Source organism: Dermacentor andersoni, chromosome 6 (assembly GCF_023375885.2).
Source record: "Dermacentor andersoni chromosome 6, qqDerAnde1_hic_scaffold, whole genome shotgun sequence".
Classification (NCBI taxonomy): Eukaryota; Metazoa; Arthropoda; class Arachnida; order Ixodida; family Ixodidae; genus Dermacentor; species Dermacentor andersoni.
This window is the reverse complement of record NC_092819.1, coordinates 94,722,067-94,731,248: the sequence shown is the minus strand read 5'-3', so window position 1 is coordinate 94,731,248 and position 9,182 is coordinate 94,722,067. Positions and strand designations below refer to the sequence as shown.

The 9,182-nt window shown below is 44.1% G+C and overlaps 1 pseudogene; it reads left to right on the top strand.

The window, feature by feature from the left end:
- Positions 1 to 7,017: 7,017 nt before the first annotated feature.
- LOC126530800 (uncharacterized) lies at positions 7,018 to 8,834 on the top strand (annotated as a pseudogene).
- Positions 8,835 to 9,182: the final 348 nt, after the last annotated feature.

Genomic DNA, 9,182 nt, shown 5'->3' with positions numbered 1-9,182 from the left:
TTAAACAGACTGCATAGTTATTTTATAAAAAGCTTACAGGGCGGTGCAGGCAGGTCCAGTCGAGGTGAAGCTGCATCGTCGTCGTCATCACCATGGCAAGCATCATTGCCTGAAGATTTATGCATGTACATTTATTTTTGAGGCACTATACAGGGTGTGTAACATAACCTCAGCCAAACTTTGAAAATATGCGGAACTTTTAATGTGCCATCGCTAGGAGCTGCTCAGATTATTTTTGCATTCTGCTAAAACACATAGTCTTAATTAACTTTCCAATATTATAACTAAGTGAAAAGTGTCATGGAGGAAATTGTAGAGCAACATCAGAAACTCCTGATACAGCTTTCTGTTGCTCAATACATGCTACATAAAAGTGTTTTTCCGAGAGTGAAACAAGCCCGCTAATACATGCAAAATTGGCACACGACTGGCTGCTCAAGGCACTTTGCGTGTATTCACAGGCTTCATTCATACTTGGAAAAACAATTTTGTGTAGCACGTATTGAGCAACAGGAAGCAGTATCGGGAATTTTTCATGTTCTACAATGTTGTCATTGGCACTTTTCATCTACATTGAGATTATTAATTACGACTATTTATGTATTTAGAGAGAATGTCAAAAAATCTCAGTATCACCAAGTGACGGCAAAAAACATTAGCTTGGTTTGGTCCAGCTACATGGCATTTGCATATTTAATGTTTGGCTCAAGTTACGTGGAACACTGTATACTAAATTAACAATTCAGAACTTTTCAAGGCAAAGGTAGTCGTGAAAGAAAAAGTGGGCTCCTTAAATAGGATGAAGCTAAAAAAAGGGGGGGGGGGGACAGAAAATCCATATAGCGGCTTCCTTGAAGAAAAAGAAAGTACTGCAGTAAAAGAAAGATCATTTTGGTTCATGTACCCAACAATACACCACCATTTTTCGGGACAATTATAGAGCTACCCAGGAGGCAAGCAGATGGCAACACAAGGTTAAATGAATCTGGAAGTTGCTGTACTGTATCCTGCTAACATTTATTGCATGCACTTTGACTTGCCAGCTCTGCCTGATGCCCCCCACATCTGCTAGCTTCCTGGTCAGCCCAGTCAGCAAAGCGACTGCTCTGTAACTGTAACCCTGATCTAGATTTGCCTTCCCCTCTCCCATAAGCACAAGCATTAAAAAAACAAGAAGAAAACTATTGGTCAAAAAATGACAAGAGTGAGTGGACTGCACAAAAAGTGCGCTGTTAATATTCAAGCCACTGCTAACTATAAGGCTACAGGCACTGCAAGCTAGGCAGGAGAAAATTGTTCATAAGACACCACAAAGGCTTGTTTAATTTTCTGGACATGCAACAACGGCGCTCGCTAACAATAATTACGACTATTTTATTTAATATATATTTATTATTTATATGACTTCATCATGCATAAACCTTACAAACAAATTTTAAGGGGGGCACGACAGAACTGTGTTCGTCCCAACCACCGTGGTCTTAAAGGGACACTGAAGAGAAAAATTATTTCTTCTGCATCAGTAAATTACTCATCAGCATACACAAAGAAAAGTAAGTACATGTCAGTTGAACTAGTATTCATAACGCCCAACATCCAAGTAGCAAAGCTAAGCAACGAGACAATGTTTTATTTGTTCTAATTGTCCAGATGTCAATTTGGTAAATGCCATCAGAACAGGCTGTTTCCAGCAAGGAACGCATTATGCGCTTATTATTTCTAGCAATGAACGCCCCCCCTCCCCCATAATATATGAAAAAGGTAATGTGCATGAATTTGCAGGGCCACGAAGCTGTCTTGAGTAAGCAAGCTGTCAATTTTCGCCCTTCTGTTGCTTCCAAGCTCGGATATTTATTTATAACACAAATATTCTTTCCACAATGCACGAACAGCTCCCCGTTATTATTAAATACCAATACAAAAGAAATCCACAACTCTGAGTGGTGGGCCTGCGACGACGAGTTTACTGTTCTGCTGAGACTGTTGGATGGCACTGCAACCTTTTGAACATGGGTGCGCAGACACATGGTATGAACTGGGGAGGAAGAGTAAACTTGTGACACAGGCGCGGATGGTAATGTAAATGATAAAAAAGCACTGTGCGATATATTTTGCAACGACCAGCAAGAGACGGTAAAGTATAAACAGTATCGTTCTATATTAGTTTAATTGCATGCGATGAACTTTCCTCAAATGAATCCCATATTGATGCAGCACATTCAAGCTTTGATCTAATTAATTAGTTATATAAGAGATGCTTCAATGAAGAACGATATGGAAAAACTGCGACGAACATGTCCAAGCAAACGGTTTGTCATTTCCAATGTATGCTATGAGCACATCCCAAGTTAAGTTAGTGGTGATATGTTCGCCAAGATGTTTATAGGAAGATGTATGTCCCTGTAATAAGTTATTTAGAAGATAAACAGGCGTTGTGTTAGTAGATCTAGACACACACAAATTTACACTTAGTAAGGTCTAATTCCAGTAGGTCAAAAATTTAGAACTGTGTCCCCTATTACAAGATCATTTAGCTCTTATATTTAATCTCACGTGTACAAAGTAATACCAAAAAATACTAAGGCAAGCAAAAGGCAGATTATGTTATCAATGTAGTCACTTACTGCACCTCGCCATGACAACAACGGGATCTGTTCCCCAATCTTGTTGTGGCGCAAATTGGTTTTGTATCATGCTCTTTACTTCTGACCCCTTGACACATTGGGTCCAGAAGCAAAGGTCTTCATTTTGAGCCAGCCACGATGTTGGCACCACTGCCAAGCTGTCATTTTCTTCGGGGAATTTCACCACCCTATACGGTTTCGGCATCCTGTATAGACAAAGCAGTTGAATAGGTGGCCAGAAGGTTGTACCGATTTCATTCACTCATAAAGCACTGTGCGAGTCAAAATACAGGCCAAGAATGCTGCTGCAATAACACTCGGGCTAGAACTTTTCAGTAAGAATTCAATGAGATGAAGAACCGAGGGGACCAATCTTTTGTTACAACTATATGAAGCCAACAGACAATAAAGGAAAGAAATGAAAAGAAAGGAAGAAAGCATAAAAGTAATTGTGAATTTTAATTTAAATGTAGAAATTATAAGGAAAAGGGAAATGAGCATGGACAAGAAGGCAACTGGGCAATGTTGCAAACAAACCCACCAACTCCCACATACACTGCTGTAACATTTGCGCTGTGGCAATTATCCTCCCATCCACGTATTTTGGTGTTTGCTCTTGTGTACAAAATCTGGCAATGGAGTTTTAGCCAGCACCATTTCAGGTCATGGCAGCAGAAAAACATATGCTGTTTTAACCACAGGAACCATTTAGTAAAGAAAACTTAGGAGCAGGCATCTGGTAATGCAGATGTGGTTTTGGCTGCCATCAGCTGGAAGTTGCCTTTTCATCAACATTAATTTCTCATTATATTTCTTCATCTAAATGAAAACAAGAGCAATTTGTCTGTTGGCTTCATTATGTTCTGCGAGGAAACAGACCATGTAGGTATCAGTCATGGGAGCAATATTTGTAAAAGAGGTGCTTCGCAATCCCTCGCTGGAGAAATAGTGAATTGGCATCTCTATATATCAACCCATGAGTCCCTAGAGAAATCCCCTGTACTGCGGATCCCTTACCCCGAGCGAGTCCTCAAAGCAGACATAACACACTCCCAACTTCATATACATTGAAGTTGATAATAAGTACCATCACAGCAGCAGAAAATTACTGGGCAACGATAGAATGCAAACCAGGCTTGCCTCGGGCTAGAAGGTGGTGCGACACCTTATCCTGAACACAATAGGCAATTTGAATCGGAAGGCAGCTACACTAAAATGCTGTTCTCAGAACAAATTAAACCTCTTAACTGACCCATCTCTGCATTTTTTTTATGAAAGAAAGACAGAATGCACCATTGTCTGCATAAGCAGATCCCTCTATTGAACTGTGACTTATTCAAGATCTGAAATGCTTTGTTATGCAGGTTAACAAGCCATAGTATGACAGATAATCCTTGTCACTCTGACAGGCAAGTGCAGCCAAGCTAGGTCTGCAACAGAATCGAATTTCTGAATTAGACTTTGGGAAAAAGTAAATTAAATTCAGAAGTCAGGCTCCAATTGCAGAACAATGGCCAGCACCTCATTTGAACACCCCAGACACTTGGTGCAGAAATCTATTGTGCTAATGAGCTTTTGGTGGTGAAAGCTTTTGTTTTGCAGGAAAGCGAAGTTGCCAGTTTTGCAAAGTGTTCACGGTGTATTATTCACATTCCGCGAACTGGTCTTTCAAATGGATTTCCACTGTATGTCCCATACTTGTAATGAAATGTAACAGAGAATGCAATGAAAAGACATGTCGGGTTTGTAAAGGACGAAAATCGCCTGTGGGGAAGCGCGATTGTCCCGAAGAAGAAATTGGTGTGCAAGTTGCGTACAGAACCACTTCTACTGAAGTAAGCCACCTTATAAACTTGCTGCGAACCGGGTTGACACTACTGCAAATTATCTCGCAATTTCTGCCTAAGGATGCTGGCAAGACATCAGCACCTTGTCTAGCGTGCCAGTGTTCGCATACAATTGCCACGAGTATAAGGAGCCATTCTACGCCTGGTCTCCGTGTAGAGTACGGGGCACGCTGGAATTTTGAGAATTCTTTTTCCCTATGCAGTGGATCTGTTTTAGAGGTTTTGCTAAAGGGTCCATTGGATTCCACAAACCGTCCGCTATTTTCAAGCGCCGTCTGATTAACATAATCGAACCACGGCTTAAGGCCGGAGGTTTCTGTGCAAGCATGCGAAATCGGCCGTTTTATTAGGCACGTATCCTTTTGCACGACGTACATTCTCGTCTCCCATGAAGAATAAAGCTAGCGGAAGCTGGTGAACACCTTTGCTCTAAGTTGTGAACAACACGTGGCTGAAACATGTGTCTGAAGCGAAATGGTACATTCTGACCTCATTTTGTCGCACTAAACCATACCACTCGTACGGGACGGACAAGGATCACTAAAGAAGACTTTTAGATTATTTTTCAGCTGCATTATTGTTTCGCATAGAATTCACGTGGCTTATTTTTTTTTACCAGCACCTCAGAAGCAGCGTCGGAATTTTTCGTGATACGACTCATTTATTTCCTGGCCGGCATGGTTGCGTGTGGACTCTGCTGCCCTAAAAGATGCCAGAGACGACATGTGGCTGGGTGACACTCGCAGATCCCTGACAGACCTCATTCAAGGTCTGGTGCAACTATTTTGCGCAAGTTGTGCATGAATTATACGCTTAGTGTCTTTCTGCGCTTCAAAAGAGCGCTCTACTCAATGCCATTCCGGAGTACAGCACATGTGCGCATAATCAGAGCTCATCTCGATATCACATAGTACGCGACCGATCACCTGGCCACACGTGCGCTCGCTGCATATTGGGCACGTGCCGTTAACTACGCACATACTCGCACACGACGTTGACCCGTAGATGAGAATGCATATAAGGTACAATCCCGACAAGAAAAACCTTATACGAAAAAAATAAAAAGAAAATGAAATGCGTACTCACGTGCACGTTGGGAACAAGGAAGGCTACGGCAAGACTGTCGATGGCGATGGCGCGACGAAGAACGTATCCGGGACGATAGACGATAGGAGAGAGAAAAGCGAGGAACCAACGGTTTTTTATAACCCCGTAATTCCTTGGCTTCACTATACGCCACCTCTCGAATTGCCAGTGCAAAAGTACATTATTACTTCATGAATTACGGCTCGTGATACGCAATGCAAACAAGCGCACCGGAAAGTGTGTTCGAGTCGCGCGGGTCGCACCAGAATCAGAGAATGACAAAAAAAGAAGTGTAATAATCATTGTTTTAATCCGATCCACAATCCAGCTTGCCGTGGCGGCTTCGCTACGGTTCGTATGTGATGTCGGTGAATCGAAAGCACCTAAGGTACGTTCGATTTACCTGCACCAGTTCGCAAAGTGCTGCACCTCGCCATTCGTAACAAAAGGTGCAGAAAAAGCGCAGAGCTGATTCGCGATTATTTTGCGCCCTCTCTACGCTCTCTATTGTCGGCGCTGGCTTCGTGCAGACCACAGCCTATTCTTACACCGTGGTGCAGACGCACACGTGGTGGTATACGAACTTAATTTAGCAGACGTACAGGTGCGAAGCAGCGGCGTAGGAGACGACATGGCCCATATGCGCAAGCGCCGTTAAAAGCCCGCATACGTGCATCTGCCGTGTCTACACAAGCGCGGGTGTATGAACGCCTCAGAAGCTGATCATACCAGAATTTCAGGATCTTTCAAACTTACGCACTCTGTACACATTAGTCGGACAGAACGCCTCCACCGCGTCTGCACCGCGTCTGCACCTTGTCATTCCTTTCGAGTGTCGCGCTGTGCCTGCACCGCAGAAATGAAGCTCCGAACTTCTCGCGAATCGATGTGACCTGGTTCACAGTGGTGCGGGCGAATCAAACGGACCTTTAACACGAACGGACGAAGCTCCGTTCGATTCTATTTGGCTCATGTGCTAGCTGCTCGGCTGTTCCTTGTTGTGACTGACTGACTGCCCCACAGCGCTGCTGCTGTGCACGCCTTCGCCTCGCTGTCATTTTGCGTTTTTTGGCACGGGTTGCAGCGTTGCGGCTTGGGCTTCTGACTCGTCTCTTTCGCACACCATGACTTCCAAGTGGAGAAAATGTAGAGTCGTAAGAAAGGAATACGACAACATATTGAATGATCTAGGACTCGCGCGGCTTGTTGCTGGGCCTTCATCGGTTTCCCTGTCCAACAACAGAGCTGCAAGCACCTTTACGGACAGTGCTCGCGTAGCGCCACTTTCGCCTCTGAAGGTGGGAAGCAGCAGGCAATCAGGAAGTTCAATTTCGACGGACGACGGGGGTGAGCCTCCACTCAAAATGTTGATCGAGCAGTCGGGAAGCGAAACCTTAGTCAACAGCGTCTGCGGACAAGGTGCACCTTTTGTTGAAGAGTTGCGATCAGAAATTGTGGATATGTCTTCACGTGAGCACAGCGACTCTGATAGTAGCTCAAGTGACAAAGGTAGTCTCCAACGTAGCAAATCTTGGGATGAGTCTGATGACTTTGTTGCTTCAGACAGCTGCACGGGGCCAGATGAGAGAATAGCACTCACTTGTAGCTCAGTGCTGTCTCGTGTATCTCCTGAACAAATGACAGCAAGTGAAGAGTTTGCTGTCATTGCTTCCAAACATAATATGACTCATGCATGCATTAACGATGCCCTCGATTTTTGCCGTCGAAGAGGCTTCTCTGACCTTTCAAAGGATGCTAGGACAGTTTTGAGAACTGAGCGCAAACCTCAGGTGGGTCAAAATGGGTCTTTTGTGCACTTTGGCCTTGCAGCAGGAATTCGTCAAGTGTTGCCGCCGGGGCAAGTAGTTCCAAGTGAACTGAAGCTACAGGGCAACATCGATGGAGTCCCTCTTTACAGAAGTAGCCAGCTGCCTTTTGGCCCATTTTGCGCCGCATTACAAATGTGGAGGCATCACCACCATTTGTTGTAAGTGTGTATTGCGGTGCAGGGAAGCCACCATCTCTGCAGGACTATCTAGAGCCATTTGTGCGAGAGGTCTCGGAGCTTGCGTCTGAAGGGTTAAGCATAGGAGATGTTCGAGTACAGGTGAGCATTAAAGCCATGGTGTGCGATGCTCCAGCAAGGAGCTACGTGAAATGTATTGTTGGCCACACTGGCTATTATGCGTGTGAGCGATGCAACGAAAAAGGGTGGCACATTGAAAACAGGGTCACATTTCCCAAACTGCACGCACCAACACGAACGAATGCATCATTTCGATCTCAAGAGAACAAGCGCCACCATTATGGTTTTTCACTATTCCTATCGCTTGATGTCGACATGATTGCATTTTTCCCATCTGAATACATGCACCTCGTTTGCCTGGGATTCATGCGACGACTTTTAAAAAATTGGGTATGCCAAGGCCACAGTAATAGATTGAGCAGACTGTATCGTTGCCAACTAAATGAACGCCTGCGAGAGGCATCCAAAGCATTTCCAACATATTTCCAGCGAAAGCCAAGGAGTACAGAAAAACTTGATCGCTGGAAAGCAACAGAGTTTCGGACATTCCTCCTTTATGTGGGGCTTGTTGTCCTGAAGCCTCTTCTGCCTCCAACACACTACAAACATTTTCTAATGATTCATGTAGCTATCAGAATTTTAGCATCACCTCAGTACTACTGTGAATACAATGATTTCGCCAAAGATGTGCTGAGGTACTTTGATCAAGAGTTTAGTGAGCTATACGAAAAAAAACAGCTTGTGTACAATGTGCACTCACTAATTCATCTTGCTGACCAGTGCCGGGACCATGGCCCATTGGATCAGCTTAGTGCATTCCCTTTTGATAGCTATCTTGGACGAATGAACAAGTTGCTGCGATCCTCCAACAAGCCACTTTCACAGCAAAGTAGGAGAATCTGCGAACTGAGGGACTCGTCCAAAAACCAAGTCGAGCAGAAACTGCAACATGTGAAGCCTGGAGACTGGTTCCTGATTGACAGTGCTCCTGTGGTTGTTCTGGAAATAATGGGAGACCACTTTGAGGGTGGGATTTTACCACATTCCAGGGACTTTTTCAAACTTCCACTCAAGTCGTCTCAGTTGAATATTTGGCGCTGCAACACCTTAAGTAATAGAAGTAAGGTCTGGCCTCTTGATGACCTCCGGAATAACGCTCAGTGCCTGAGGCTTAACTACAAGCAAGGACATGTTGTTGTTCCTCTTTTGCACTTTCACTGGAGCTGTCAGTGGTTGATGGACTTATATTAACCCAAACTGCCATAGTCAGTCATCTGACTGCCATATTGCTATGCCTCCAATGGCCACGATGTCTGTTCTGTATGAGGCCGACAGTTGGGCTAGTTGGAATTCAAAGACAGACATTTTCAAAGAAAAGTTATCCTTTTGTCTCTGCACCTCTTCTCATTCTTCTTATGTGCTGGAACGTGTCCTTGTTTGTTCTATTGTCATTGTCGCGAATCACCTATTCAAGCCATGTTCAAGCTATCTGCTTCAAGCATCTTGTCACTAATACAGTCATTAGCACTATTGTCCACAGTGCTTGAATGGCATCCTTTGACCTGCACAGGTGGCATTTGGTGGTAACACTGGATTCGG